The sequence below is a fragment of the Oreochromis aureus genome, linkage group 16 (genome assembly GCF_013358895.1).
Source record: "Oreochromis aureus strain Israel breed Guangdong linkage group 16, ZZ_aureus, whole genome shotgun sequence".
Classification (NCBI taxonomy): domain Eukaryota; kingdom Metazoa; phylum Chordata; class Actinopteri; order Cichliformes; family Cichlidae; genus Oreochromis; species Oreochromis aureus.
This window is the reverse complement of record NC_052957.1, coordinates 8,253,391-8,260,718: the sequence shown is the minus strand read 5'-3', so window position 1 is coordinate 8,260,718 and position 7,328 is coordinate 8,253,391.

Genomic DNA, 7,328 nt, shown 5'->3' with positions numbered 1-7,328 from the left:
TGTGAAGCACATGCGTTTTGCATTTAATCTGATTGCAGCATCAGTCTGTGTGTGTGTGTGTGTGTGTGTGTGTGTGTGTGTGTGTGTGTGTGTGTGTGTGTGACTGAATCAAAGGGAGACGAGGCTTAGCCCGGGACACGGTGGGTGACCCTGACAGTGTGAAACGCAACCTGACAGGACAACAGGGAGGGTATATTACCACAAAGTCTCCACAGCATGTGTGTTTCACTGTGTATTTTTGTTTCACTCTGTGTGTGTGTGTGTGTGTGTGTGTCTGGCCACTGCAGGACATAGCCTGGCCACATCTGAGTGGCAACACAAACAACGTTAGCAGGTAACAACAAAGATCTCATAACAGGACTTCAGAGTGGGAAAGTTAGAGCAGAGGACTTCTCATCAACACACACACACACACACACACACACTTAACTCACATATCTGGGAATTCGCTGGTAAAGGCTGCCCTCCAGTGGACAAACAGGTGCACTATCTTGTCAACTATTCAGTTTTAAAGTCCTGCAAACTAAATCTTTAGTTCCTAATATTTTTATGGAAGATTCTCTTTCAAAAATTATTCATTTAACTTTTACAAACACTCATAAGAGTCATGCACATCCTAGGTTTAAATAGGACGGATGAAGGATCAAGCAAATTGGGCCGTTCTACATGAAATTAGACAAATCTGAGAAAAACTTTTTTTAAAAGTAACAAAAAAAAAAAAAAAAAACATTAATGAAACCAGGCAAAACTGTACCTTCATACTGAGTATGTGAATATATTTGAAGTACATATCAGTGGGTTGAAATGTAATTTTTCTGGCATTTCTGATCCCTCGTAACCCCGTAATAGGAGCTAGCCAGATTTTCAGGGTTGAAAAACACATTTAAGCCGTGTGGATGGATGGCTGTGTCGAACAAGTCAGTTCATATGAAACGGCTCCTTCACAGGAGCAAACTTTTAATACCGGCTTCATCTTCTGGATGTGACTTCTTCTGGGTTAAAATAATTTTCTGATTAGTCCTGAAGTCGTTTTTTTAATCGTCGAAGGACATTGATCTCGGAGGGTTTCAGGATCAGTCTGTTCAGCTTGGGATGATCTTCTTTTGTCTTTTTTACTTATTTTGCTAAACTTTAGATCAGCTTCTGTGATGCTTTTGTTTAGATATTGACTTTTTTGGTCCATTTATGAAGCAAAACACATCAGATTATGAATAAAATTGTAACTACATCTGTCCACAGCAACAAAACACAGACAGATACGATATTAATGGATAACTTCCACCCGCGGCCTTGTTGATTATTTGATAATTTACGTGAGACTCAGCTGGTCACTCTTTGCCACAACATTCGAGTGGTAAATGAGTTTTTCTTGTCCTTAGAAGGAGATGATCTCGATTTTCTTCATTTTTTCTTTTTGAGTTTTACATCTACTCTGGAATGAAATTTGGTTGTTTTCTACCCTTTATCTATAATTTTTATTATCTTTCTTAGGCTCTTTGTCGCTCCGTGATCTTGTCCTCCTCTCCCTCAGGGGTTTCCATCTGCCATCAAGACCTGGACTTGGTTCAGTGCTGTGTAGGAGATCCAAAGTGCAATCAGTGTCTTTGCTGTAAATCAGAAACACTCCTGGTCCTCGTCTGATTGGATCCCAATCATCTTGAAGCACAAACGAAAGAGAATAAACACATTTTATGAATAAAAATGTTCAGAGTCACGATATGTGGAAGAGAACAGGATGGCTTTTATGTGGATGTTTTCTGATCTTACTGACTAATGCACATGTTTCACCAGCACTACAACATGTGGAGGTAACGCTGGGGATATTTTGCTAAAACCACCAAAAATCATACCCCTAATGACATCATGAGTTTCTCTAAATTGCTGCAAGACATTTTCCTGACTTTCTTTGGAGAAGTATTTTATGTTGGAGCAGCTCTGAGAACTGAGTGCATAAAATATTAGATTTCTTTATGCCTCAGGATAATTTGAGCACTAGTTATCAGCTACTGTAGTTCGCTAAGGTGAAGCTAATCGATACATTTTCACAGCCCAAATTCACAACTACCTTTACCTTTCCTTATAGACCACAATGAGATCATTGTGGTCTATAAGGAAAGGTAAAGGTAAAAAACTCAGGAATAATGGAGAGAAAACCCAGATTATCAGACAGTCTGTGGAAACTGGGGACTATGAGGATGAGGACACATTTCAATAGAAGCAGAACCGTTTACTTTGACTGTTTGGAGGATGAGAAAAGAAAATCTGGAAATATGTGAAATGTTGTAGTTTGTGCCATTGGCTATTGGGTAGAAAAAAATGCAAAAAAAAAAGAAAAATGCAATTTCCTGTAAAAAAAAAAAAAACTTCTGTGATGAATAACTGACAGGCAGTCTGATTACAGCTAACACAACATAGAGTACAAAATCAGTTTCTTAGCAGCAGGTTAGAGCTGAGCATAAAAAACGTTAATTTCACTGAATTTAGCTTTATGGCTGCTGCCATGTTATCATTGTTGTTTTTGGTCAATAATAATTATCTGTTATTTAGCAATCAATAGCAACAAAATGCTAACACTGAGGCTTCTGAATGTTGAGTCCAGAAACCGGTGCATGACGTCACAGTTGCTGTGGCTGCTGAAGTTTTGGGTAATTGAGGATTCTAGCTGCTAAACAGTCCTGGGCCTAGTGAGTCATTTTATGAAGCTTCAAAATGTTTTCAGTTGGTGAACAGTCTGGACCGCAGGCAGGCCATTTCAGCTCCTGGACTCTTATTATGAAGCTATGCTGCTGGAATAGATGCAGTATGTGGTTTAGCATTGTCTTGCTGAAATATGCAAGACCTTCCCTGAAAACATGTCTTGTCAATGGAACATGTCTTTCAGCACTGATGGTCTTTTTCCAGATGTGCAACCTACCAACTCCATAGGCACTGATGCAACCCATTACTATCAGAGAGGCAGGGTCCAGAGGACCTGTTGTCCATGTTCAGAGCATTTCAGGCTTTGTAGACACAGTTCTTTTTTTGTAGCTTGATGAACCTCTGGCCATCAGCCAGCAGCAGACCTTCAGACTGGTCTCCTCAGCGCCGTCACAGATAAAAACTATCAAAGAGTCTTCTCTCTGATTTAAACTCATCATCAGTGTCCTGGTCGCTGTGCAAAGCTTCTTCTGCTGTGTTGCCTACTGCTGAATCTGTGCAGGGTGACGTTTGTCCTGAGTTTCTCCAACACCTCCACCCCTCTGTGTCTGTCACAGAGGATCCCTGTTGGGTCGTTTAGCCCTCTTGTATCTTTGGCGTTCCCGGCTCTGTTTGTGGACCGACGGGAACAGCTGCTGCTGGCTCTGATCAAAGCAGACTGGGGCCTGAGCACCGTCAGTCCCTGTGTTCAGCAGGGCCATTCTGTTTGGGATTATCACACCTGTGGTTCAGGGATTAATCCCAGCAGAGACATGGGAACCAGGAACAAGAGGCTCCCGAGGATGGCTGCACTACCTGAGTGCATGCTGGGAGTTTGGCCCCATGAATTTACTTTTTTATTTAATGATCAGTTGATTGTTCTAAATTAGTTTGGATCTAACTGCTAAAGAACATTTTCAGGGAAACTGCAGCCACATGCTAAGTCTGACACTGAATAAAGTGTTTGTCATAGCCTGTATTTAAAAGATGTAGCCTGTGTGACATCACCGAATGGTTTGTGAGGTTGTGCATTTGAAGGCTGAGCGTTTTGGCTCTCAGCTTTTTGAAACCAGAGGTCTGCAGCGTCTTTGGGTCGGAAAAGTGAAACCAGTGCTTTAGACTTGCAGTGTTTCCAGTGACCAGCAGGGGGCGTTTCTGTCTGATTCTATGGGAGTCTGAAAAAATGTACCTCCTTCTCACCCAGCTTATAACCTCAGATATTTCCTGCTCAGTCATTAATTTTAAGTCTTACTGAATGCCATACAATTTTTATTTTGTAAATTCTGATCATATTGGAGGGGAAAGGGGCAGAAACCAGAGCAAATTAGTGCATGCTAGTTGGTTAACAGCAACTGAAGTTTCAAAATAAAAGCCAGGGGATTGTTTGCAATTGAAGTACTCATGTTGTTGTTCCAGACAGATGAAAAAAAACAAAATAAAACTAAAAGAATGGCAGAGAAACACTACATAAGGATAAAAAGTAAATATAAGCCAGCTTTAATTAATTCAGTGATGCTGGGATGTGTTTTAATTTTAAAGAATGACACAGAAAAAACTCAGACCTACTTGAAAACAATCATTCGTGTCTAAAATGAACTGCATTGAACATATTTCAGGTCTTTCAGTGTCGTGATTCTTCAGTGTGTCGCCTTCCACTCACTGTGGAGCTGAAATAATGATCTAAATGAATGGAAATGTTATTGACTGAACACATGAGGTCTTTACTAGTTTGGTATTTGCGAAAGTTTGACCTCCGACCTTTGAGCGTGATTCCAGCGGCGTCATGTGTCCACACACGATCAGGCCGAGCGGAAAATCCTCTCCTTGTTTGCTTAGCTTGTTCGACTGTTTCCCGCTCTGTTCCCTGTGAGTCCGTCTGTCCAACAGCTTAAAGTCCTGGCTGGCTTCACCCCCCACCCCCCACCCAGAAGGTCGGCCGTCTGAGCCCATCACACACACACACACACACACACGTATGCAAAAACACACCAAATACCACCAATGCCACTTGTGCAGCAGCACCTTTTCTCTCACATTGTTTCACAAACATGGGCTTAACCCTGCAGGACCCTTAAAGACACACACTTCATTTAAGCAGCCACACAGGCGGCATCTTAAAAACACTCTTCATTTTTCCCAATTTACCTTGCAGCTGCAGACGAGGGACAAATTAAAGGAAAAACTTGAACTTTTAACCCTACAGTGAGGAGATTCGGTGTCTCTTGCAGGGTTTGGGTCCCACATTTGTGTCCTAAGTGGTGTCATCTTTAGTAGATCAACCAAAATGAGCTGAAAATATGATTGATTAATTTGATTTTCCTGTCGTGTCATGACTAAATCAATATGCCCACAGGCTCATAAATACCAATAAAAAAAAAAAAGTTGAGCCAGAGGAGAACCATAACCTACAATTACTGAACAAATAATCCAATAAACCAGTTTCTTTAACTCACAAAGTGACCGAGCTACTTTATTTTAATGGCTGTTTGGGTTTCTCACACCTGCACCGTGTCCTTTATTTTTGACGCTTCCTCTAAAATATTCTAATGCAAAATTAATCACAGTTTTCAATCATGTTTTTCAAAATAAGCTAAAAATCCCCCACAAATTGTGCTTTCTGTATTCCAGTACGCTCGTATTATTTTAGCATCAAAACACTGATGAACCAGTAACTCCATAATACTTTGATCAACAACAAATTACTTCCATGCTTCAGTTTCAAACTAAATGTGGACAAACATCTGGTTTACAGATGTGGAAGTCTTCAAGATTTTTGTGCAGAAAGACGAAAAAAATATTTAGATTCATGAAATATCTGAAAATTGTGCTAAAAGAGAAGCTTATTTATGTAATAACTACAGAGAAATTACAATAACATCAGAAGACTACAATATCAAAAAGAGAGAGAGACGCATATTTCACACAGCTCTGCATTATTCGCACCATTAGCCTCAATCAGTTTAATCAGTTCCTGTAAAATCTATGAAAAGATGCAGACGTTGGTTGATAAATTCATGGTGGGAAACATGTTCATGATTTATAACATCCACAAACAGCAAAAAACATGGACATATCTTCAAGATCAGTTAAATGAAGCCAGTGTGGACGTGACTTAAACCTGCTTTCTCTCCACCAGATGGTGATAAGCTTTGGTCATCTTGACCTCTGTAATCTCTTTCCTTCTGATTTTATGGTCTCAGTCGCTTATTTTGGTTCACACTGAAGAAAAAATCAAGTATTTAGTACTTTGGTCACACAACCGATGACTGAGGGCTGCTTTCTCTCCAGCCTGCAGGGCGGAGTCTAAAGGGGGGGAAAAGGTGTCCTTCACCACATTTCTCTTGAAGTCTGAATAAAATAATTTTCAGCTTATAATATAAAACATAAATATACTAAAAAACATTTATTATTGTAAATGAAGCCACCCAGCAGCATAAAAAGTAAGGATGTAAAGGTGCTTTGTTATTTGCAGTCTAGCACTCTCCTCTGCAGGGGCGGATCTAGAGAAATTTTCTTAGGGTGGCATGAGGGTGGCAAAGAAATCAAATGGGGTGGCAAAATCAAGGCTTTTTTTTCAAACACATATGCAGGTGGTTACATATGGTTAAAATAATTCAAATGCAGTAAGTATACACGTTTTTCATATAAATATAGTCTATAACTTAATTATTGTCTGTAGCCCACATAATTACACATTTTAGTTACATAAAACCTGTGAGTTTTGATGTTATGTACTGTATAGCCTGTATAATAAATAAATATGTAGCCCAACAAGTATAAAATCCAGAAAGCTACACAACATGGGGCGGTTCGTTTACAAACACAAGTCTAACTTAAGTTTCACACAGTTTTTTGTTAGAAAACAATCACATTGTTACATGCTTAAATTACACAAAATGTCAGAAATCTGCACTGTCATGAACAAAAATTTAAACCTAATTGTTTCATTTTATTTTTTCCCCTTGCCTTGTTTGGTATCATTCTTTTCAGCTCAACTGAATTTAGTTGTTTTTTTCACTGACATACTGCATTAGTATTACTGATCTGAAATCACACAAAGAACTTCAAATCCTAGTAGTATTTTTTACTGTAAAAAAAACCACAGGCATGTTGACTAAATTTTTATAACTTCAAATGCAAATATAAATTGTACATTTTGTAAATATATACAACTATTTATCTAAAAATGCAGCCAATACACCTGCCGTTTTTTTCATTTTGTACAACCATTTAAAAATATTACTAAAACTAAAATGAGAGAACAATCAGGTGTCGCAATAAGATGCCCCACAAATGGTGTGTGCCAGTAAAAAAAAGTTTGTGCACCAAAAGACAGATGAGAACAGCACAGGCCTGACAACAGGAGGTGCATCACTCCGCTGGTTTTCTACTTAGTGACAGTGTTTACGTTGCAAATGTGCCTTAGTGACATTCATTAGTGCCCTCACTGACACACAAGACAAAACAACGACTACACAACAGAACAACTACACAAGACAACACAACACACTAAGTATACACTCCACACTAAACGTCACAAATCTCCCACATCTAAAAACTCTCTCTCTCTCTCTCACTCGCTGGCTCTGTCTCGCTGCCATTACCGTCACTCCCAAAACTCTCCTCTCTTCCTAAACAACCAAATAACCAAA